We start from the raw sequence: 26702 nt of genomic DNA, 5'->3' as shown, positions 1-26702 counted from the left end.
TCCAACACACTAGAGCAGCAAGAAGTAGAAAGAGAAACACCATTCAAAATCACCCTAGACAATATAAAATAATTAGGAATCTACCTACCAAAACAAACACAGCAATTATATGAAAACAACTACAAAACATTTTCTAAACAAATAAAACTGGATCTAAACAATTGGAAAGCCATTGATTGCTCATGGGTAGGATGAGCTAACATAATAAAAATGACACTTCTATCCATATTAATTTACCTATTTAGCACCATAACTATCAAGCTACCAAAAAACTTCTTTAGTGAATTAAAAAAAACTATATTTGGTATAAAAAGAGATCAAGAATTTCAAGGGAAATAATGAAAAAAATGTGAAGGAAGGGGGCCTAGCAGTACCAGATATTGCACTATACTATAAAGCAGCAGTCATCAAAACAATATGGTCCTGGCTTAGAGACAGAGAGGATGATCAATGGAATAGACTTGGGGTAAATGACATCAGTAAGACAGTGTATGATAAACCCAAAGAGCCCAACTTTTGGGACATGAATCCATATTTGACAAAAACTGCTGGGAAATTTCGAAAACAATAAGGGAGAGATTAGGTCTAGATCAACATCTCACACCCTACACCTACACCCTACAAGATAAATTCAGAATGAGTGAATGACTTGAATATAAAGAGGGAAACTATACACAAGTTAAGTGAACACAGAATAGTATACTTGTCAGATCTGTGGGAAAGGAAAGACTTTAAAACCAAGTAAGAGTTAGAGAAAATTACAAAATGTAAATTAAATGGTTTTGATTATATTAAGCTAAAAAGTTTTTGTACAAACAAAAACAATGTAGTCAAAATCAGAAGGGAAACAACAAACTGGGAAAAATCTTTATAACGAAAAACTCTGACAGGGGTCTAATTACTCAAATATACAAGGAGTTAAATCAATTGTATAAAAAAATCAAGCCATTCCCCAATTGATAAATGGGCAAGAGACATGAATAGGCAATTTTCAGGTAAAGAAATCAAAAGTATCAATAAGCACATGAGAAAGTGTTCCAAATCTCTAATAATTAGAGAAATGCAAATCAAAACAACTCTGAGGTATCACCTCACACCTAGCAGATTGGCTAAAATGAAAGAAGGGGAGAGTAGTGAATGTTGGAGGGGATGTGGCAAAATTGGGACATTAATGCATTTCTGGTGGAGCTGTGAACTGATCCAGCCATTCTGGCTGGCAATTTGGAATCATGCTGAAAGGGCTATAAAAGAATGCCTGCCCTTTGATCCAGCCATACCATTGTTGGGTTTGTACCCCAAAGAGATCATAGATAAACAGACTTTTACGAAAATATTTATAGCTGTGCTTTTTGTGGTGGCAACAAACTGGAAAAGGAGGGTATGTCCTTCAATTGGGGAATGGCTGAACAAACTGTGATATATGCGGGTGATGGAATACTATTGTGCTAAAAGGAATAATGAACTGGAGGAGTTCCAGGCGAACTGGAGAGACCTCTGGGAACTGATGCAGAGTGAAAGGAGCAGAGCCAGAAGAACATTGTACATGATATACTGTGGTAACATCAAATGTAATGGACCTCTGTACCAGCGGCAGTACAATGACCCAGGACAATTCTGAGGGATCTATGGTAAAGAACGCTTCCCACATTCAGAGGAAGGACTGCAGGAGAGGAAACATATAAGAAAAACACCAGCTTGAATGCATGGGTCGGGATTGACATGATTGAGGGTGTGTACTCGAAACTACCACACCAATGCAACTACCAACATTTTGGAAATAGGTCTTGATCAAGGACACATGACAAAACTAGTGGAAATGTGTATTGGCCATGGTTGGGGGGGTGCGGGGGGCGGTTGAAGGTGAATAGTGGAGCATGAATCATGTAACCATGTCAAAAATGAATATTAATAAATGTTTAAAAAAATGAGAATTAATGTGATTTATTCTCCATTAGGGAAATAAAGGAATGATAGAGATTAAAGAAACATAATAGAAAATAGAGAAAAAGTTTCATGACTTGTGTAGTTCTTAAACATTTATTTAGAGTCAATGTTTGCAAAAATATACTATTATCATTTACCATATGGTATCATCATGCTTCTTTATTAAATACTTCTATTGTTTGGAAACTGTCTTCCATTCTGGATCTGTGACATCTATGTAACAGTTACTTAGGTTATATTTTATTTTTTTCATGTATACATGTTATTCTCTAATGTATCTGTCCTCACATAAATACACACAATAGATTGCAAGACCCTTTCAGGAAAATTATGTTTCATTTTCAATGTTCATTGCCAGTACCTAACATATTGCTTGACATATAATAGGTACTTAATAGATGCTTTGTGAATTAGCTGAATTGAAATGAATTTAATAGTTTGTAAACAAAGCAATCAGGATTATATTTGGGAAGTTCGTCAGTACTTTTGGTAACTTTGAATAATCATAAGATTATGGAAAAAATATCATTAAGAACATGTATCATCAGAAAAGGAGGTGGACTATAACTGCAATAAGACTAAGGAATATTAAATGATAGATTCATCACTTCAATGCAACAGATTGACCCTACTTGAAGGATTTTTAGAAAGTTGTGAAAAAGGATTACATAACATTAGAGGGAATGGATCAAATTCCTTTTAAGCTAACATAGGAGGCTTTGACACTGGTGAGATCATTGATACCTCTATATATTGAATTAAGTTGTTACCACAATTATCATTATTGACTCATAAATATCTTAAAGCAGTTACATCATTAAAACATTTCTTCATATCAAACATGACTTCTTTCTTCTAAAGAAACATATTTTTGGCAGGCTGTGATAGAGGTATGTAAAATATATTTCAAAATAAGTTAATTTTATATGGAAATAATAACACATATTGTTTTTAGTGATTTAATTTCTTACATTGTATCTATAATTAAACGACAGTCATCAGTCCCATCTAAGTAAAGGCCAACACACACATGCAATTAAATGCTTTACAAATAATTTAATCTTAGCAACTTTTAGTATGCTTTTAAGAATCAATCATTTTTAAAAGCATTTATTGTCAAGCATTGTGTTAGATATTAAGGGAAAGGGGGTAAATTGTAGAAGCAATACAGTCCTTGCATTAAGTAATTTATTTATTATTAAGGAGAACTAATAATATAATTAAATACAGTATATACATGTAAAAATCCTAATGTCAAGGCTTACTTAGACTATCTTTCTTGAAGAAGGGCTTAAGTCTCTGAAGACTCTGGGAGCTTTATTTATTCCTAGACTTCATTTCCTAATCGAAGATTTGGGTACTCCATGTCCATTCTCCTGTCATATACAACGTGGGTAAGATAAATTAAAAGTATTTTGGCAGTGATATACAAGTGGGGAATCAGGAAAGTCTGCATGTAGTAAGTGAGATGAGCAGAGTTTTGAAGAATATGAAGGTTTATAACAGACAGAAGGAAGGAAAGAAGGAGAGAATGCAATCCAAGCATGAAAGAGATTCAGTGAAAATGGAAGATGGAGATATGTATAATGAACAAAATGAAAGTAAGTTTGGCTGGACTACAGATTGCATGAAGAGATATCATATGTGATAAAGTTAGAAAGATATATTCTAACCAGATTGTGAAGAACTTGAAAAGTAAAACGTTAAAACATATTTGATCCTGGAAACAATACAAAGCCCCTAAAGTAAATTGATCAGAGGCATGACATTGTAATATGTGGAAATTAGGAGGAAAAAAGAGAAAACTCTTTTATTAATGTGCATAGGATGATTTGTAGGGGATAGAGACAAGGCAGGAAAACTAATTGGTAAGTTATCATAATTGACAATGTAAGAGGTAAGAAGAGCCCTATATAGGATGATTACTTAGATGGTTAGGATGAACTAAAGAGAATGAGGAGTTTGGGAGCAGGGTAGATGCATAAGTTGGGAAGGTAGAAACACAAATATTCAAGAATTTATTGGAGTGAAGTAGAATATAATGGAATGCTATTGCAATAAGAAATGACAAATGTAAGGAATTCAATGAAATATGGTAAAATTTTTATGAATTGATGGTGGAGCAAATGAAAGTAGGAAGATGGAATACTCCATGATTACAACAATGCATATGAAAACAACACTTAAAGGCAGCTGAATTATGGTCCTGAGGAACATATAGTGAAACACACTTCCCTTTTCTGAGTAGAAAGGTTGGGAATTACAGATGAAGCATATCTTACTTTTTGCTATCAGACTGATGGTTATGTTGGCTGGTATTGCTAAGCTGTTTTCTTTGTTATAAGAGAGAGTTCAGTGTTGGGGAAGAATTACAAAAAATGACTGGTACCTAAAGAAAAGGCATCATTAAAAATGAAAAAAAAATCAAGGCAGGGAGACTAATAGATAACAAATGAGGACTGATGTTCACACTAACCTTGAGTTTTTTTTATTTTTTTCTGCTTTCATATAGGAAAGCTCCTTTTATTGTCCCTTCCTGGCTGTTACTAAGCAGCTGACAAAGCACCTGCCAAAATAGATTCACTGCCTGGAAAGAAGAAGGAATATCCTTCTTGCAATTTTAATTTGACACTTTCATATTGACAGGGATGTGATAATCAAAAGCACTGATAACATCTACTGTAATTCATTTTCAAAATGTCCTTTATTCTTTCTAAGCCTCTTCAAATAAAAAACAGTCTAAGCAAATGCCCCATGTGAAGTATATACTCTTCCATCCCCTTGAATGCATAGGCACTTATGACAGCTTTCTGAACTGATCATATCTTAATTCCTTTCTCTTGAAACATGAGGCCATCAGTTTGCCAGAAGAAAGATTAAAGAGATTTAAAAGTTTCTTTACTAAGTTTTGGAAGCCTTTTTGCATTTAATGATGATAACAGTGATTGACTATGGACAAGACTCCTTTGAGTAGTCCCAAGGCTGGGAATTATAATAGAGCTTTTTAACTGGTTGAATAATATTACAATAAAGTTTTTCTTCCACCCAACTTATCTCTGTTGACATGGAAGAGATTAAATAATCTATGTAAGTACAATAATTATAGAATAATAACATATTTCCCTTCATGTGGGCCACATGTCAAGGCTTGTTTCTTTAACATATAATGATGTCCTTTCATCATATATACATATGATACATATGCAAATACATAAACAGACATATATATGTCATAGGTAAATATTGAGCTAATTACTTTTGTCTCCTTTCAAGAATTGTAATAAGATCACTGGCTACTAAAAACTTATTTGAAACTCTTTTTTATTTAAATATGTGGATTTAATTATTCCTCCAAATAAGTCCTTTAAAATGGATAACTGTAAAATATATTATGCTAATTCTTACCTCTTTTCTATTGCTCATGATTTATCCTTCTTTTCCCTCTTTATTTCTCCATAACATCCATACTCAAGATACAATATTTAAATCTGACATCAATTGCGGAATTGTTAAACAAGTTGTGGCATAGGATTATGATGGGATACTGCATCAACATAAGTAAAAACAAATGGATTAATTTGGGGAAAAAATGGAATGGGAAGACTTATTTGGAATTATGAAGAATGAAATGAGCAGAAACAGGAGAACATCATATGCAGCAATAGAATAGAAATATTGTTTGAAGAATGACTGGTATTATAAGGATGATATTAGAAAATAAGTATTATGGATAGGACCTTTAAAATTATTTTGAAAACACCTTCAGCTATTCATGTATTAGAGAAAGAATTCTCACTGTATTGTTCACATGTGAAAAAAGCAACAGTAGCAGAAGAGATTTCATCAGACAACACAGCTACAGTCAAAAAGATATCAGAAGAAATGATTCAAGAAGAAGACTAACTTAGAGATAAAGAGCAAGAGCAAGACAAAGGAGAAAACATAGAAGAAACAGAGAAGATGACAGGTGAAAGGGAGATTGAACTGTAACAAAGACATTGCAAAAAAAATCACAAAGAAGAGGAACACAGACTAATTATGGACATGAACTGTAAGATTTTGCTCTACTCTAACATTACACACTTTCATTATAGTTGCAAACACTACATAGTAACAACACAAAGACAGGAGACAGTAGCAGAGGAGGTGACTTTAAAGATTTAGTAAGTATTTACTACAAAATAATATACACATATAGGACACATTTCTTGCAAACTCTACAACAACATAACCAAGTGATGAATATTTATTGAAATATATATTTATATATTTATTCATAGAAATATAGATATATCACCTTGGCAAAAATAATAATTGTGCACATTAAATTAACAATATCTTATCTCACAGGAACACTTTATATGTTCCTAAGAAATAACATCAAGAAAACAAAATATCTTTCAAAAGAAAACTTTTAAGGTTTTCTTAGACTATCTTAAGGGGGGAAGTTTATTTTCCTCCTGCAACATGTAAATAGTTTGTACATAACATATACATAGTGTTATGTGGAGATGGAAAGCATGGAATCCCTGCAAAGATACAGGGACAACCTCACCCAGAATTCCAGGGAACCCCCCTGGAGAACTTTGGGTGAGGGGGCAGTTGAGAGGAATTGACAGTTACTTTGTGGAGGTTAAAGTGAGCAGACTACCCTGCTTACTACTCCAGACTTGGGGATCACTTGAGAGGCCATTGTGGCATAGCCAGTGTGGTTTCTACATAAGGATTAGCCGGTTTAATAGGGTTAGTCTTTATCAACTTCAACACAATAAATATTTAGTGATTAGAGAGTAAAGATATTCATTAATAGCAAGGGAGCCAGTTTTAGTTAAGTGCCTTCATTCCCTCCTGTGAGGGGGGGAAGGGCAGCTTCAACCTAACAGTTCAGGGTCACCTTTCATTATCCTAAAACCCTCATTAACCTCTCTAGTTTTCCTTGTTACATCCTAATATAACCTTTACCTTCAATATCTGTGCCTGGAAATTATTTGGGGAATACTCACAACTCAGTCTGGACATCTAGTTTGAATCCTGTCTGCTGCCAGTTTTAAGAAGATCATCTCTGTCCTCAACAGTTATATAGCTAGCGTCTGTTTACTCATCTATCAGACCTGTGAGGAATATAAATTAAAGAAAAGGAACATCATTGGGGTTTCAGCCATAACAGAAACTTACCAGAATCTTAACCTGTCTCTATACCCAACTGAAGCAGCAACTGTTAGAGGGGGAGGGGTTTGAGATCCAGGAGTGCTTAGCTCCCTCCTTTCCTCACTGAAGCCTGTCAATCTGTGACTCTTGACTTGAAGCTTTATTTGGCCCTGACACATTTATCTGCTTCTCCAAATTATCTGTTATTATCATCATAACAACAGGTGTGGAAATTGTACATATCTGTATATTTCTATAAATGTGTATATAGTTAAATTGTTACGTTTTAATTTTATTAGTATAGTAAGTTGATTTTGAGTTTTAATGTAGTTAATTTTGGTTTTCTGTATTAGTGATAAGATAAGGTCTTAGCATAGTAAAGAGTTCCATTTGAATTGTTCAAAAACAATTTATAAAATGCAGTTTGCATGAGTTTTGTAAAGTTATTATTTTAGACTTTTGTTTTTTGTAGCTGTTTTTTATTGTTTCAAATATTTTCCAAAAGTTTGCATTTTACATTTTGAATTTCTGTAATTGTATGTTTTGCACTTGCATTTGTGCAACTATGTTTTTCATTGATTATTTGTGTTCATTGAAATTTTCTTTTCATTAATTTATATCCCTAGTACCAGTTAGCATAGATAGGTATAATAATAAGAATAGCATAAGATAAGCGTAACATTAAGACTATTTTTAAAAGAAAAACAATAAGATTATGTATAGCTTTAGAATTACATAAAATAGTGAGCATACAGGAGAGATCTTTTATCTCTCCATATGCTCAAAGGGGGGAAACGATAAGGATCATATTAGAAAACAAGTATTATTTATTAGTTTAGAGATAGGTAGAGAAGTTGGTATGAGGAAGAATTAGAGATTCAAATAGAGCTGAGAGAAAGTGTTAATTTCAACTGTTGGCAATTATAATAGTTATTCTATAACAGTTACACTCTCTGGGTGTGGCATTCCAGGAGTGGGCTTCTGGCAATCCACAGAACCTCAGTCTGGTTCTTTTCTCTCTCAGGGCTAGAGAAGGTAACATTTTTGTCTCTCTCTATGTCTGTCTGAGTGAAAGACTTGAAGGAGTGGAGTATTTTCTTTCCCAACTTGGGAAACATTATTCATTTATCTGTTACTGTATACAGATTGGTTAAATTCTGAAAAAGACCAAAGAAAACCTGGTCTTTGGTTTGGAAACTGAGTCTGTTAAGGCTCAGAGTCCTAACTTGATTTTTGTGGTGACTCAACAACTAACCTTGGTTATCTTTATAACTTAAAGGAGAAGTTAAGAGTTAGAGTGGTTAGGTTTATTTAGAATAGTATAAATTGGGTTAGTTAGATCAGGGAGGATGTGAACCACAAGAGAAGTGGTTCCTTGTAGGATCTGGGAGTTTATTTGGGTGGAGTTAGAATCTCTTAGAATTAGAAATCCTTTTCCCCTTACATATTTAAATAAATAGTTTATTTTTCATAAGCAAGAGTCTCTTTAGTGTTCCTTGTGCTTGACACTGAAGGGAAGTTCGTCTTTGAGCTTCACTTCACTTACTACTGAAGATATTCTGATATCATCTATCAAAAGTATCTAGAAACAATTTTGAACCTTTATTTCATTGTTCTTTGTCCTTTGTTTGGGTGCTCACCTACTTTTATTTTTACAGTATATGTTCACCTCTAGGGAAAGAACTGATAAAAATTAATGTCAAAGTTCTATATATACATGTATCTTTTTGTCAAATGATGCCTTTTCTAATGGGGTAAGGGGAAAGAGTGAGGGAGTTAACTAGATATTTTAATATAACAAATAAAAATTTTTATCATTTTATTATTTTTTGAAAACTCTTACCTTTTGTCTTAGAATCAATACTGTGTATTGGTTCTAAGGCAGAAGAGTGGTAAGGGCTAGGCAAAGGGGGTCAAGTGACTTGCCTAGGGTCACACAGCTAGGATGTGTCTGAGACTGATTTGAACCCAGTACCTCCCATCACTGACCTGGCTCTCAATCTAATGAGCCACCCAGCTGCCCCAATAAATGTTTTTTTTTAAGACACAACGTCCATATACTCAATGAAATATTTTCCAAAAACCCATATTGATTTAATCCTTTGTTATAGCTGACCTTTAAGTATCTATCTCAATGAACATTTTCTCTGTTCTACTTATCCTGCAGTATTCTACTGTTTTCTGATTGATAAGTAATTAACAATATAACACTGTGTTATATTGGAGAATTTATACACCTTCTTCACCAGTGTCTTACTCTTATGTCTCCTGAAAGTTTAGAGGAAACACTGTGTTCTCAAATGTTTATCACAATCCTAATTGGCCTAGAAAGCTAGAAAGATAGAAAGCCTTGAATTATTAATCCAGCAGTGGACTGTATCAGAATACTAACCTAGCTTAGTGTGGAAAGACTTCATCTTCCAAGGTATCTGTGATGCATTTGTTTGTTCATGACCATGAATGAGTGAAGGAAGGAAGGGCAGAAATAAGAAAGGAAGAATGGAAAGATGGAAGGATAGAAAGAAGAAAAGAAGGGAGGGAGGAAAGGAGGAAGGGAGGGAGGAAGGAAGGAAAGAAGAAATGAAAAGCACTTATCCCTCTTCATGTGAAAAGCGCTGTGTTAAATGCTGAAGATGAAGATAGAAAAATGTGTAGAGTGAAATTCTGGAGGGGCTCTTATCCCAAATTCACTCTATTGAGTAGGCAGGAGTTTTGATACTGTCAGAGTTCATATTACTTTCTTCAGAGGCATGGGGGGAGGCATAGAGTGAAGGATATTTTCTGGACCTTAGACAGGTTCCTGAGAAAAGGGAGGTACCTGCATAGGTAGCAAGTTCACAAGGAGGGGAAGGGTGCATGGGTGAAGCATATTACCTGGGCATACGTAGCGTGCTCACAAGGGTTTGGGGTATAGGGTGAGGGAATCCTTGATTGGGCATGGCTAGCATCCCTCATAAGGGGTGCGGTTGAGGCAAAAGGGAGAGAGAGATAGACAGACAGACAGACAGAGACAGATAGAGAGGGAGAAAAAGTGGCTCCACAGTCTGAGGTCCGAGAAACAGTGAGCATTGATGCCGAGGTTTACTCAGGTTTTGTGGGGATTCAACACAACGCTATCTCTACTTTCCCATCCTCTATATCCTCTTCCATCTATCTTCTTCAGGTCTTAGGTAGGTAGGGTTTTAGGCCTGTCCAAGGGTTTATCAGATTCAGAAAACACTTTTTGAAACATTACTTGGGCCATAGCATTGCAATATTCCTTGGGAGATGTAGTTAAAATTATAACTTATATGTTTTGATATTTCTCATAGAAATTAGGTCACCCCTAAACTTCTTCCAATGGGAATAGAAAAAAAGGAGCAATCTCTGTCACATTTGAAAAAAGAGTATCTTAAAGGTCTATATTAATATATGTGTATTGTGATAATTAGATTAAGTCTACACTGCCCATCTTTAGATTTAATCACCAAAGGTGAGAGCACCTTCCAATTCTGGGAGGTCCTAACCCAAGTGTGCTAGAGTGAGTAAGGAATCAGAAACAATGGACCGCCCCCTACACTTTCTATGAGAAAGCGTCTATTGTGATTGGACATGCAGGCTGGGGGAAGGCACTGCAAGTGATGCATACGTGACCCCTATACAAGAGGGAGTTGAGTGAGTGAGGTGGAGGCAGTGTGGTTTTGTGAAGGGGACCTGAGGGAGCTTTGCTGGTTCATGACCAAGACTGTTCCACGTGGTGAGTTTAAAGACTGAATCTTCCTGAACTTCTATTAAGAAACTTCTTTTTATAGACTCTGTGAATGAAGTTTGCTCCATTCACCTCCGGGCCTCAGGCCCTTTAACCCTTGACTGAGGGTTAAGATCTACCTGGATTAATTAGTGAGATCAATTCTTATTTTCTTCCTCTCTCTCTTCTCTCATGTAAATAAACTTCCATAAAAGTAAATTTTGATTTGAGATTATTCCTAATTGAGGATTGATAATAGTTCAGTCCTCTGGTGACCATCTTTAATATATTGAACCCATAAAACCCCTTTTTCACCCTTACAGTATAAAGCTGCTTGGGGAGGTATTTTCTTCTACTCTTCCCAAGGAGAGATTGATATTTCCTATTGGAGGGCATCTAATTTCACTATTTTTCTATGGGAGGATGTCAATCTATAATTATTAATACTAATCTCTATATATTGAGGAATAATGCATGAATTTCATCCCAAACAAAAGGAATACAAGTCTTTGCTCTCAAAAAGCACACATTCTAGTGGGGAAGGCAACAAATGGCAGTTTTCAGATGCTAGTCGGATGGAAAGGACAGTCCACCGCTGGGTCAATAATTCAAGCCTTTCTAGGTTATTTAGGCTAATTAGGATTGTGATAAACTTTTGAGAACACAAGGTTTCCTCCAAACTTTCAGGAAGCATTAGAGCAAGATAGCAGTGAAGGTGTATAAATTTTCCTGTCGTTCTTAGAGTGCAAATAAGATGGTAAAATATTTTTCAAACATTATTTCCATCCAACCATTTTGGATGGCAATTTGGAACTATACCCAAAGGGCTTTAAAAGACTATCTGCCTTTTTTATCCAGTCATAGCACTGCTTGGTTTATATCCTAAAGAGATAATAAGGAAAAAGACTTATACAAAAATATTTATAGCCACGCTTTTTTTGGTGGCAAAAAAATGGAAAATGAGGGAATCTCCTTCAATTGGGGAATGGCTGAACAAATTGTGGTATCTGTTGGTGATGATGTTGGTATCTATTTGCTCAAAGGAATAACGAATTGGAGGAATTTCATGTGAACTGGAATGACCTCCAGGAATTGATGCAGAGTGAAAGGAGCAGATCAAGGAGAACACTGTATACATAGACTGATAGATATACTGTGGTACAATTGAAAATAATGGACTTCTCTACTAGTAGCAATGCAAGGATCCAGAGCAAGGCTGAGGGACTTATGAGAAAGAAAACTAGCCACATTCAGAGGAAGAACTGTGGGAGTAGAAACACAAGAAAAACAATTGCTTGAACACATGGGCTGATGGGGATATTATTGGGGATGTAGACTCTAAGTGATAACTCTAGTCCAACTATCAATAATATGGAATTAGGTCTTAATCAATCATACACATAACAATCCAGTGGAATTGTGTGTTGGCTATGGGGACATGGGGGTTTGGGGTAGAGGGAAAGAACATGAAACCTGTAACTATGGAAAAATATTCAAAATAAAAAATTATAATAAAAAACATTTCCACTAATAAAATCATATTTATTTCTGATGTTGAACCACTTGATAGTGCCAAAGACTTTAATCATGAAGACTTTACATTCTGGGTCTTCAAAGGACAGACTGGGTTTCCTATTTATAAAAACAAGGAAGGAATTACAATCTGAAATGTTGGAGGCATTGCACTAAATTCTCTGGGCTCACTTCCCAATTCAGATTAGATTAACAGGTGAGTTTCCCATAGGGAAGTGAAAATTTCTCCCCTCGGTATTCTAGTACTATACTCAACATTCTAGTACTAATATTCAGGAAGCTCATCTGGTATTGTCTCAATATTGATCAATTATGTATTATCAATACATTTTATAAAGTAATATAAAAAGACATAAGAAAAAAATCCCCCTGTGGTCCAAAATATTTAGAGCAACCCTTTTACTACTGTGCTGTAACAAATGATGAGTGAAGGGTAGGTAGATGGCTTAGTGGAGAGAAAGCTAGGTCATGAGATGAGAAGTCTTGGGTTCAAGTCAGACCTCAGGTACTTCCTGGCTATGTGACCTTGGAAAAGTCACTTGAATCCAGTTGCCTCGTCCTTACTGGTCTTTTGGAGCCTTTGGGAGCTTATTGGAACCTATACTTAGTATTTATTCTAAGACAGAAAGAAAAGGATTCTTTTTTTAAAAAATGATATGTGATATAGAAAAGCATGAAATGAACTAAATAAACTGACACAGAGTGTAGTAAACAGCACCCCCCCAAATACACTATAATTCCAACAATGTAAATGGAAAGAATAACATACTCCCCAAAATAAATATAATAAAGTTTTGAATATCTATGAAGATTTGAATGAAGAAATATAAGAAGATATCCCCAACCTACCGGAGGTGGGAGATTGACAGATACTACCCATTGAACCTGTTTCCAGACTTCTCAATATATGGATCAATTGTTCTGTTTTCTTAATGAGACAAACTTAGTGAGGAAATGTGGGGCTGAGGGGTACTCCTAGCTCTGGGAGTCCCTTTTTAAAAATTCTCATTGTTTGCTTTGGGATGTTATATTGGTAATAAACAAGTTGCTCCCTTGCTCAAATGCAGTGACTTGAAAAATTTCTGCAGATCTGGGTCAAGGAGAAGATCCTTTGACAATAATTGCTCCTCATCAGACTTAGCTCAATTAACTGACAGAATTTTTTTGATGGATCTCCCAATTTCACTTGTCTGAACATTACCCTCTTAGACTCTTTTCACTTTATAAAGCTAGGGAAAGAGAAAACAAAAAAGAGATCAAAGAAACAGAGCTGCTCTTTATTTTTCATTTCTTAAAAACCCATGGTAGCTTTTGAAGACAGGACAACCTTTCCTTGCCAAGTAAATTCGTGACTAAATCTGTCAGGAAGGAAAAATTAAAAAAAAATGGTACAGAGGTGGATTTTTAAATTCGTTTTATATTAAAACTGTTTTATTTCCTCGACTAGCTATACAAGTTCTTAACATCCAGTAGTATCCCATTAACCATTCATAAATAGGACTAGGCTCAATTCATGAACCTTAAGAAGAAGGATTTGAACTTAAGTCCTCTGATGTTAGAAATAATGATTTTGCATGCTACTATAAACATATACATATGTGTGATATATATCAACAACAAATAGTTATAAAAGTACTTATATTGTGTTAAATTCTGGAGGAAAAAAAGAACAAAAATCCCTTAAGGAAAGAGAAAAAGACAGAGAAACAGGAAATGTTCAATAATTGAATATTGTCTGTTAACTAAGCTTAACTTCTCCTATGACGAAAAGGAGGGTCTCAGTTTATTTGAGCTCTAATATACCAATGTGAGAGTCATTTCTCAAACTCAGTCTATAGTAGTTGACTACCTTGAGAAGAATGCTTAATGACTAAAATATACATTCTGGCTAGCTTCCTGTGAAAGAGCAATATAATCTAATTAGGATATCTTACTTTATGTAATGAATGTTTTTATTTTTGTCAAAGGCTTTCAGAGAACCATATCTATCTACCTATCTGTCTATCTATCTATCTATCTATCTATCTATCTATCTATCTATCTATCCATCCATCCATCCATCTATCCCAGTGATTCCCAAAGTGGGTGCTACCGCCCCCCGGTGGGTGCTTCAGTGATCCAGTGAGGCGGTGATGGCCATAGGTGCATTTATCTTTCCTATTAATTACTATTAAAATTTAAAAAATAATAATTTCCAGGGGGCTAAGTAATATTTTTTCTGAAAAGGGGGTGTTAGGCCAAAAAAGTTTGGGAACCACTGACCTATCCTATCATCATAATCAACCTCCAACCTATATAGTTGTTTAGATATTTATTTATCCTGCAATACACTTTGAAGTGGTAATTTATTGAATACAGTTTAGTCTATAAGTGATTCATAGATAGCCACAACTAAATGAGTCATCTGTCAAGAAATAGCATACTAAATATTTGCTATACTCTTTCCTTATGAAATCCAGTGCTTCTTAAAAATTGAGAAACCTAAAGGCCTAAGCTAAGCCACATCATCTAATATTTGAAAGAAGATACAGATTGAACTATTTTTGAAAAATATTCCTTCCTACTACCAAAATTTAGGAAACATGAAACCTTAATAGCATTTCTTTCCTTTCAAATACTTCAAAGAGAACTATAGTCAGGAGGTAAACTATGTATATGTACATATGTGTGTATCTCTCTATCTCTATCTCTATATGTATATGTGAGTTATTTAATTAGTGATCAATTACTTTTAAAAAGCACAAGCCATATTTTTCACTTAGCAATATCTTGTTGAAACAGGGTACAGTTGTACCTAGGTTCCCCCTGGACTCATCAGAAAACATGGTAAGCCTATGGAGTTTAGAAGACTTTATTGTGCAGGAGGACTGATTAGCTAAAACCCATATGCAGCTTATTTGAAAGTGTTTTTAAACTTAAACTCAAGGAAATAAATTCTTTCCATTACTTGGGGTTTGTGTAAAAGTTCAAAGAGAAATTTAACATTACCAGAAGACAAAGAGAGCAGGCCCCAGTGCTCCAGTAGCAGACGTATTATCTGACCTACCTGGTCATATTTTTAGGGAGGTTAATTGAACAGGGGCTTGACATAGCTCAATGGGCTAAACAGCTTTCTGGAAAATAAGGAGTTATGAGTTAAAACTTCTTCTCAACTGCTGCAGCTGAACTCTATGACCTTGGGTAATTCATTTAGTCCCAGTCTAATACCTTAGTTTCCTTGAGTAAGTACTTGAAAGGCAAGACTGAAGACATTTTGCCCTATTCAAATCCCATGGAAGGTAGTTGTTTTAAAGTTTGTGTGTTAGGAGAAGTGGGAAGAAAATATTAATCTTTTCATATAGAAGTTGGCATTTTGAAGGGTACCAACAACCACTCATGGTTTTCTAATGAAAGTACTAAGAATAGAAAAAATATTAGAGCCAGTGATCCTTTGAGTCACTTGCCCTGAATTAATTTCAACTTAGCAAGCACTTATTAAAATCCTTCTATAAAGAAATCACCTGAGTACATGAAATACAAAGGAAAAATTGGAAAAAATGTCCTCAAAAAGCTTATTTCAATCAGAGGATATAACAAGCAAACATAGTGTTCAATTTTTGGGAAAGGAGTAAGAGATAGTAAGTACTGTCTTGGCTCTATTCTCATAGAAAACAAAAAAAAACCCATAATTAAAAAACCGCTTCTATTTGGAAATGTTTATTACTTATCCAAAAGTAAAATAAAAATAAAGGTAAGACATTAAATTGTCAGAAACTTTGGTTGTTATTATTTACTTTATCCAAGAGCTCTTCATTTGTGGAGAGTACCTTAGTGATTCCATAATCTTATTCATTTATTTTACAAAAGAGGATCTTGAAAGAAATAGCCTTGGCCAAGATCACTGAGTTCATATTTGGCAAAGTTGGGATTTGAACTCATGCTCTGTTATTCCAATTTTAATAGTCTTTTCACTACATTATGATATCTTCTAAAACTAGATAGTTTAATACCGCACATACAGGGGGGGGGAAATGTCACATTTTTAAAATCAAATTTTATTATTTTTTACCAAACATTTATTTTCTTTCCTGCTAGCCCTATCACCACAAACACTGGAAAGTAAAAATTAAACAAAAATTAAAACAAAAACATAAAACCTTATGAAAATATGCATTGTTTAACATAATAAATTCTCCAATTGGCTATGTCCAAAAATGTACATCTAGTTATACCTATTTACTATACTTACTTATCTCTTTCTCAAGAGTTGTGTAGCTTTTTTTTAAATGCTTACTTTCTGTCTTAATAACAACTCTAATACAGAAGAACAAGGGGTAGGCAAACAGGGTTAAGTCTTTATATTTGCGTAGTGTCACACAGTTGTAATTAGGCATTCTGGTCCTGGTACTTTATCCATTGAGCCATCTAGCTATCCTGGAAGCATTCTTTATCATCATTCTTCTATAATCATAGTAGCTGGGACAGAGCCAAGATGGTGGCATAGTAGCAGGAGGCTTCTGAATCTCCTTCCAATTGACCATTAAAAAGCATCTCAATAGGACAGAAATCAAAATCAGATCAGTAAAAGGGCTCTCCTACTGCATATAGCATGAAAACTAGGCAGTGAGTAGGGATTCCCAGACTATAAAGAGGCAAAACTGTACTAAGCTCAAGCTGACCACTCCTCTCCCACACCACCAATTAGAGAGAGGGTCAAACTAATCTCCAAATTCTTAGGAGCTGGCTGAAAGCCCAATATACTTACCCCTGAGAGCTGTGTCAGGCCTTGGCAGTGAGACTTGAGGCCAAAAAACACAAAGCTTGGGCAGCAAAATGACTAGCTACAGCCCAGGCAGCAGGGGCTGGGAAGATAGCCTCAGGGAAAATACAGTGCAACTGAAAAGCCGAGCAGCAACTGAGGAAGATAGGCTAAGGACAAAATGCTGTAAAGCTCACACTATACAAAGAAAATCACAGATCTACCGGTCCTCACTCAGGCTTGTCAGAAGGGAAGATACTACCTAGGAAAATCCCTGAGAGACAGAAGTTAAGAAAGCAATGAACCACCAATATCCCAATCATCTAGTGTTAAATGGAATAAGTAACAGGGAAAAAAGCTCTTGATCCTGGGAAATTTCTATGGAGAAAAAGAGCAAAATACAGAAGCAACAGCAGAGAGTAACAAACAAACAAACACATGCAAACTTTCCAAAGAAAATAGAAATTGACACAAACTCTGGAGGAACTCCAAAATGAGTTCAAGAACCGAGAAAGAAAGATAGAAGACAAATGGGAATTAAAGTGGGAAAATGAAATGAAAGTAATGCAAAAAAGAAATAACAGCTTAAAAGACAAAAATGCCCCATATTTTCCCATATGAAAAAGAGGCACAGAAATCAAATGAAGTAATAAGCAAATAGGAGACCAGAATTGATCTGCTGGAAGCCACGAAAAGCAGGATATACTAACCCCAAAAAGAAAACAAAAGATCATAGCTGAAAATCAGTCTTTAAAAACTAAAATTGGACAAGTAGAAGCTAATGATCTCACAAGACAGTGAGAATTAAGACAGCAAAATCAAAAGCATTAAAAATAGAAGAAAACTTGAAATATCTCAATGAAAAGACAACTGACATGGAACACAGATCCAGGAGAGACAATTTGAGAATCATTGGACTACTTGAAAGCCTAGAAAAAAATTAAAACTTTGACATCATAATACAAGAAATTATTGAAGAAAACTGCCCTGATATTCTTGAACAAGAGGGCAAAATAGACTGGGATGTGAATAGGATGAACTCACCCATAAAATGGAAGCAGATACCAGCATGGATTAAAAACTAAAATCCTACAATATGTTGTCTACAAGAAACACACATGAGCAGGTAGATACACACAGGGTAAAGGTAAGAGGCTGTAGCAAAATTACTGGATATCAACTGAGAAAAGGAAGACAGGAGTCACAATCATGATATCTGACAAAGACAAAGTAAAAGTAGATCTGATTAAAAGAGATAAGCAAGGTAATTAAATCTTCATAAAAGGCAGTATAGACATTGAAGAAATATCAGTACTCAAAATATGTGCAACAAATGGTATGGTATCCAGCTTTTTAGAGGAGAAACTATTGGAGCTTAAGGAGGAGATAGATAATAAAACTATACTAGTGGGAGATCTTGATCTTCCTCTATCAGATATGGATAAATAAAACCAAAAAATAAATAAGAAAGAAGAGATGTGAATTAAATCTTAGAAGAATTAAAGTTAATAGATATATAGAGAAAAAATAAATAGGGATAAAAAGGAATATACCTTATTTTCAATAGCACATGGTACATTCAAAAATTGACCATGTACTAGAGCATAAAAACATTGCAAACAAATGCAGAGAAGTAGGAAAAATATGTGACTTTTTCAGATCAGAATGAGATAAAAATTATAATTAGTAAAGGTACATGGATAGGCAAATTAAAAATTATTTTGAAATTAAATAATCTTATTCTCCAAAACTGCTGGTTTAAACAACAAATCATAGAAACAATTACAGAATTTATTAAAGAGAATGATTATGTACAAACAACATATCCAAGTTCATGTAATACAGCAAAAGCAGTACTCAGGGGAAATTTATATCACTTAGTGACAACATTAACAAAAAAAAGAAAGAGGAGATCAAAGAATTGAGCATTCAACTAAAAAACCTAGAAAAATAATAAATTAAAAATCCTAAAATACAGACCAAATTGGAAATAATTAAAATTAAAGGAGAAATTAATAAAATAAAAAGTAAAAGAACTATTGAAGTAATAAATAAAAGTAGGATCTGATATTTTGAAAAAACAAAATAAATAAAGCATTGGTTAATCTAATTAACAAAAATAAAGAGGAGAACCAAATTAACAGTATCATGAATGAAAAGGTTAATCTCATCTCTAATGAAAGGGAAATCAAGGTAATTATTAAGAGTGATTTCACCCAATTATATGGCAACAAATATGGTAATCTAGGTGAAAAGGATGAATATTTACAAAAAATATGCAGAAAAAGAAATTGAACAAGCCATTAACGAACTCCCTAAGAAAAAAATCACCAGGGCCAGATGGATTCACAAGTGAATTCTATCAAACATTTAAAAATCAGTTAATCCCAATACTCCACAAACTATTTGACAAAATAAACAAAGGAGTCTTACCAAATTATTTTTATGATTGAAATATGGTATTGATTTATAAGCCAGGAAGACCAAAAACAAAGAAGGAAAAGCATAGACCAATATTCTTAATGAGCATCGATGCAAAAATCTTAAATAAAATACTACCTTAAAAGACTACAGCAAGTTATTGCAAGGATTATTCACTATGTCCAGATTGGATTTTTACCGGGAAAATGCAAGGATGGTTTAATATTAGGAGAAGTATCAGCATAATTGACCATATCAATAACCAAATTAATAGGAATTTCAATTGATATAGAAAAAGCCTTTGGCAAAAAAAGCATCTATTTCTATTGAAAACAAGAAGGGTCTTTCCTCAAAATAAAAAAACAGCATATATTTAAAACCATTAGTAAGTATCATCTGCAATGGTGATAAGTTAAATGCCTTACCAATATGATCAGGAGTGAAGCAAGAATGCTCATTTTTTAATTTGGTTACCAATGTAACCAAAGTGATAAGGGAAGCAACAAATTGGGGGGAAATCTTTATTAAAAAAATGCTAGCAGTAGTTATTAAAGAAAAAAAAAATTGAAGGGATAAAAGTAGGCAATAAGGAAACTAAACTTTCATTCTTTGCAGATGACTAAATTGTATACCTAGAGAATCCAAGAAAATAAGGTAAAAAGCTAGTAGAAAAATCAGTAAGTATTGCAAAGATGCAGGATACAAAGTAAACCTACACAAATCATCTTCATTTCTATATATTTCCAACAAACCTCAACAACAATAGTTAGAAAGAAAAACTCCATTTAAAATCACTCTAGGCAATATAAAATATGTGGGAATCTACTTGCCAAGACACATTCAGGAATTTTATGAACATAACTACAAAACACTCTTCACACAAATAAAACTAGATCTAAACAATCTAAATCAATTACTCATGGATAGGATGAACTAATATGAAAAAATGACAATCCTGCCTAAATTTACTTATTAAGTGTTATACCTATCAAAATACCAGAAAACTTATTTATAGAATTAGAAAAAATATTACAAATTTCATCTGGAAGAACATCAAGGGAACTAATAAAAAAAAGTGAAAGATGGAAGCCTAGCATTACCAGTTCTCAAACTATACTATAAAGCAGTGATCATCAAAACAATATGGTACCAGTTTAGGAATAGAGGGATGGATTAATGGAATAGATTTGCGGTAAATGACAGTAGCAAGATAGTGTTTGATAAACCCAAAGATCACAGTTTTTGGAACAAGAACTCATTATTGGACAAAAACTGCTGGAAAAATTGGAAAACAGTATATGAGAAATTAGGTTTAGATCTTACACTTTATGTCAAGATCAATTCAGAATGGATAAATAACTTGAATATAAAGAGAGAAATCATAAACAAATTAAGTGAACATAGAATAGTATACCTGTCAGATTGATGGGAAAGGAAGGAATTTAAGACCAAGCAGGGGATAGAGGACACTACAAAATGTCAAAGGAGTAATTTTGATTACATTAAATTAAAAAGTTTCTACAAAACAAAACCAATGTAACCAAAGTGATAAGGGAAGCAACAAATTGGGGGGAAATCTTTATTAAAAAAAAAACTTTCACAAAGGTCTAATTCCTCAAATTTATAAGGAGCTAAGTCAATTGTACAAAAAAAAAATCAAGCCATTCCCCAATTGATAAATGGTCAAGGGAAATGATTAGGCAGTTTTCAGGTAAAGAAATCAAAACTACAAATAAGCACATGAAAAAGTGTTCTAAATCTCTCATAGTTAAAGAAATGCAAATCAAAACAACTCTGAGGTATCACCTCACCCCTAGAAGACTGGCCAGTATGACATTAAAGGAAAATTATAAATGTTGGAGAGGATGGGGCAAAATTGGGAAACTAATGCATTTCTAGTGGAGTTGTGAATTGATCCAACCATTCTGGAAGGCAATTTGGAACTATGCCCAAAGGGCTTTAAAAATGCCTACCCTTTCATCCAGCAATACCATTGCTAGGTCTGTACCCTAAAGAGATAATAATGAAAAGTGTTTGTACAAAAATATTTATAGCAACCATCTTTGTGGCTGCAAGAAATTGGAAAATTGAGGGGCTATCCCTCAACTGGGGAATGGCTAAACAAATTGTGGTATATGATGGTGATGGTTTAAAGAATGATGATCTGGAGGATTTTTATATGAACTGGGAGAACCTTAATGAATGGATTCAGAGTGAAATGAGTAGAACCAAAAGAACATTGTACACAGAAAGTAAAACATTGTGGAATAATTCAATGTAATAGATTCTGCTACTACTAGCCATGAAATAAACCAGAATACTTCTGAAGGACTTATGGAAAAGAATGCTATTCAGATTGAGAGAAAGAACTATGGGAGTTGAAATGCAAAAACAAATGTATAACATGTCTTATCACATGTTTACATAGGTATGTGATTTGGGTTCTAGGCTTTAAATGATCGGTCTATAGCAAAAATTAATAATATGGAAAATGATAACATTTGTACAACCCAGTGGAATTGCTTGTTGACTCTGGGAGTGGGGAGGGAAGAGGAGAGAGAAAGAAAATAAATCATGGAAACATAGAAAAATATTAAAAAATAAAATCATAGTTGCTTATTACATTGTTTAAAATTCTTAATTACTTTTTCTGGGGATCTTTGGTTAGAAAAATCTATTACCAAACAAATGGTAAAGAGTACCACAGAAAATAAAAATGAACAATTTTGATAAGATGAAATTAGACTAAAAAAGAGTTTTTGCAGAAAGCAAACAAATGTAGCTAAAGTTAGAAGAGGAAAATGTTTGTAGTTACTTTCTCTAATTAGGGCCTTATTTCCAAGATACATACCAAACTGATTCAAATTCACCAAGTTATTTCTTAGTTGATAAATGATCAAAGGATATAAAATCACATTTTTTATGGAAGAAATACAAGATATAAAAATGTGATCTTTTTAAAGGACATTGTGTATATTCCTCCTTTAAGGGAATGAAAAACACACAGAAATTAATTAGTGGCCTAATCTTTGCACTGAATTATATAAAAACTGTTTAGCAAATTCTTGAGCATGCCAGACTTGAAGAATTAACAGCAGAATAAAGGCAAGGACTGTTCCTTATACTATCTGTGCACTTTGCACACTGTGCAATATACACTCTGAATGCACCCCAATTCACTTAGGCTTATTTGAATGTCCCTATTAGAATTTTTTGAGTGAGCTGCAGAACAAGTTTCATGTCAAGACACATTCTGGAAGGAATTAAAGAGTAGAGGAAAATTCAATTTTTCTTGTCATATCAACTGTATTCCAAACCAATTCCTTGTCATTAGGGGTTGATCTAATTCTTTCAGAAGCAAATGAAACTAAACCCCAAAGCTGTCTGGCCATATGATAAATTTTCTTTATTGCTTATTGGTTCTATTTTAAAAAGTCTCAATGTTCATGTTTTTAAAGATGCAGTGTTAGGAATAACATATGGACCTGTTGCTAAAAGGTTTCTAAATTACAGGAAGTTAATGAGGATATGTGAATAGTATTACTTATTCTGATATATACATACAGAAGTATATCTTTACATACAGGTATATCTATCTATAGCTACATCTATATATTTATGTATCCATCCATATTTCCGACAGGGAATTGTCAGGCTATTCTAACAACTTGTTTAATTGGAAATTGTCTACAATTTTCCTATAAATGATATGCTATCTAAAAACAAAATATTCTACTTGCCCATATTTCAGACACAAATAATAAGTAATTTCTAAATAAGGGTCTCTGAACATGTGTGCTTTATATGTATAGCTATCCAGAATTCTGTCCTATATAGATAGAAATAGATTCCACTTTTAGGTATTAAAAAGTCATGTACTTATAGTACCATTAAAGTTAATTAAATAACCAATCTCAGAATGTAGGAAAAATTATGTAGAAAATGATATAAGAATAGTAAAAAAAAAAGGTGGGAAAAAAGGGAAATGAGCCTACTCTCAAGTATGAAGGAATTGATTTTTTTAAAACTAAGTACTAGCTATTTGCAAGTACTGGAGATACAAAGTAAACTGTCTTGAAGGAGCTTATATTTCAATATGGTAAATGACCCACAAAAGAAAGTTGTTTTCATCTTTGAATTCACAGTTGATATAACATTTCAAGAAGCAATGGTAGTTGTCACTTGATTATGGTTACCAAAGCGAGTGGTAAGATGAGTGGAAGACACATGAAGATGATTGCAGTGGAGTGCATCACTGAAATTAGACCTACAGAGAGAACTAGAGGAGTTGAACTTGCTTACTCATTAGGATTTGTCAGGATAACTCAGTCACAAGACTGGAAGTTCCAAAGTTTAGTGCAAGTAAAGAGTAATGTGGATTGGCTGTTGGGATGTGACTTTTACCTCCTTTTCATTCCTAACTAACAAAAAACAATATGGAAATGATACTATACTAAGGCTTGAATTCAAACCTTGCCTCCAACACTTCCTAGTTTAATAAAATCTTTTAGTTTCTTTGAGACTCAGTTTACTCATCTATCAAATAGGAATGATACCTGTACTAGAAGATTGTTTTGAGAAGAATTCTTTATAAGTGTGAGCTATTAATAAAATATTATTAACAACTAACTTATTTAACTTTACAATTGTAGTGGCCTTGCTTATGAGAATACTTAAAAACTTCCCTTCTATATGTAAGGCAGAGTCTTGGACAGTTATTTAGGCACGGAAAGTGATTGAAACATGAATTTTTTCATCCTTCTTTGAAAAAAGACAGGCTCAAGCTCTTACTAATATATTAGTAATCTGACCTTAAACTTAAACTTCCTAATATTCATAAAATATCCTCTTACTCTGAATTAAGCTTAAACAGATTATCAGAAGATTAGCAAAAAACAAAACAAAACAAAATAAAACATTATGATTCTATCACACTATTTTCAATCACTCACAACCAGGGTACTTAGGAATAAAAATGAAAGGGTTAGGGATGGTAATCATGGGACAAAATATGTCACAATTTTAAATATGTATTTTTATTAATATGTAAAAGCAAATTTTAACATTTTTGAAAAAAATATTTCTAAAGCCTTTCCCTCCTTCCTTTCTAATTCTCCCTAATTGAAAAGCCAAATAATTGTATATAGGCTATAAATATGAAGTCATGCAAAACAAATTTCCACATTAGTTACATTGTGACCAAAATAATTCACAAAATAATAAAGAAAATAAAAATTAGTTTCTTTGAATTTGCATTCACACTCCTTCAATTCTTTCTCTGGAAATAGCCTTCATCATAAAACCTTTGGGATTGTCCTTGAATCTTTGTATTGTTGAAAATAGTGAAGTCATTCACAGTTAATACTTGTACAATATTGCTTTTTCTCTGTACAATATTATCCAGATATGGCTTACTTCAATTTGTATCAGTTCATTTAAATCTTTCCAGATTTTCCTGAATACATTTTGCTTGTTATTTCTTATAATGCAATAGTATTCCATCACAATTGTATACCATAACTTGTTCAGCCTTTCCCCAATCAATGGGCTTCGTCTCAATTTCCAGTTTTTTGTCATCACAAGATGAATTATTATAAATATTTTGTACTTGTAGGCCCCCTTTTCTGTTTGTTTTTATCTCTTTGAGGTGCAGACATAATAGCTTGCTTAAGGAAATAGATTGCTTAAGCAAAGAGTATGCACAATTTCATACCCTAATCCATCACTATTTCATTTTCTTGACAAAATCTGATAGAATTATTACATAACAAAGGCAATTCCACTTATATTACTTTAAAACATTTACTTTCTCTAACCTTTATAGTTTAGTAAGAACATATTCTGTAATACAATTATCATATGATAAATAGGGCAGAAAAGTTGAATTTGAAATTGTTTTTAAATTTAGGATATTCATGAATACAATTCATTGCCTTTCATCTCAGTTTATTATATATCATTGTGACAAATAAAATCCTTGAATAAAAGGTGAAAGATAAAGATTTTATTTTCATACAAATATATATATATATATCTGCCTATGACTTAAATATAAATTCCAAAAGTTTTCTGGGGAACAGCTGTTAGAAAATTTACAGGGCAACACACACCTAGTTACTGTCAGAAGTGTAAGGCAGCTAAGATAAAAGATAAAATGTAAAATATCAAGTAAGATAGACAACTGAATTAAATGCATTTTAAAAAGATGCAAAGAAATTCAGGCATCCAATTTTAACTAACATTCCCTAAGTATAAACTGCTATATTTATCTATCATTTTTTCACACATTATATTTTGAAGAATATAATATATTATGTGCATATTAACAAATATACCAGAAAACAAAATTAAATTCATGATGTTTATGATAAGTTAATAGTGAACTTATGATGTTTCATAATAATCTTTTCTAAGTGTTCATAAATAATACACTAAATAATCCTTTCTAGAACATTACTAAAGATGGACATAAATTATGTTAGTCTATTTCTGGGTCATTCTACTTTGGGGGAAGAATGCTTTCTGTTCTTCAGACATTTCTCCTCTTCAGTGAGTCTTAAGTCTTAAGAATAGCAGTTAAGAGCTAGAGCCTCAGAGTCATCCAGTTATGCCTGTTCATTTTAAAGTTAAGCTATATGTACTCAAGAGAAGTTAAGTGACTTATCAAGATCTCAGGTGTAGTGTCAAAGGCAAGAGCTGGTCCTTGGTCTCCAGAATTAGTCTTCTATCCATTATACAATGCTCTTTCACTTCTTTTACCCTACAGAACTGGTCCGAAATATGTGCATATTAAAACTACATAGATTTGTAATTCATAATACATTATGAAACATACACAAACTTTGAAATTTTAAAATATAAGATTAGAATCAGAGGTTCAAAGGTTGTTTTTTTAATTCTTTGACACGTCACATGTTTTCTTTTTTTTAAATAATTTTTATTTTTTAGAAAAGTTATCATGGTTACATGATTCATGTTCTTACTTTCCCTTTCATCCCCTGACCTCTTCGCCGCACCCTCCCAACCCCCATAGATGATGCACATTTCCACTGGTTGTAACATGTGTCATTGATCAAGACCTATTTCCAAATTGTTGATTGTTGCATTGGTGTGGTAGTTTCTAGTCCACATCCCCAATCATGTCTGCCTCAACCCATTTGTTCAAGCAGTTGCTTTTCTTCTGTGTTTCCT

This window comes from Gracilinanus agilis, chromosome 1 (assembly GCF_016433145.1).
Source record: "Gracilinanus agilis isolate LMUSP501 chromosome 1, AgileGrace, whole genome shotgun sequence".
In the NCBI taxonomy this organism is placed as follows: domain Eukaryota; kingdom Metazoa; phylum Chordata; class Mammalia; order Didelphimorphia; family Didelphidae; genus Gracilinanus; species Gracilinanus agilis.
This window is presented reverse-complemented; position numbering follows the sequence as displayed.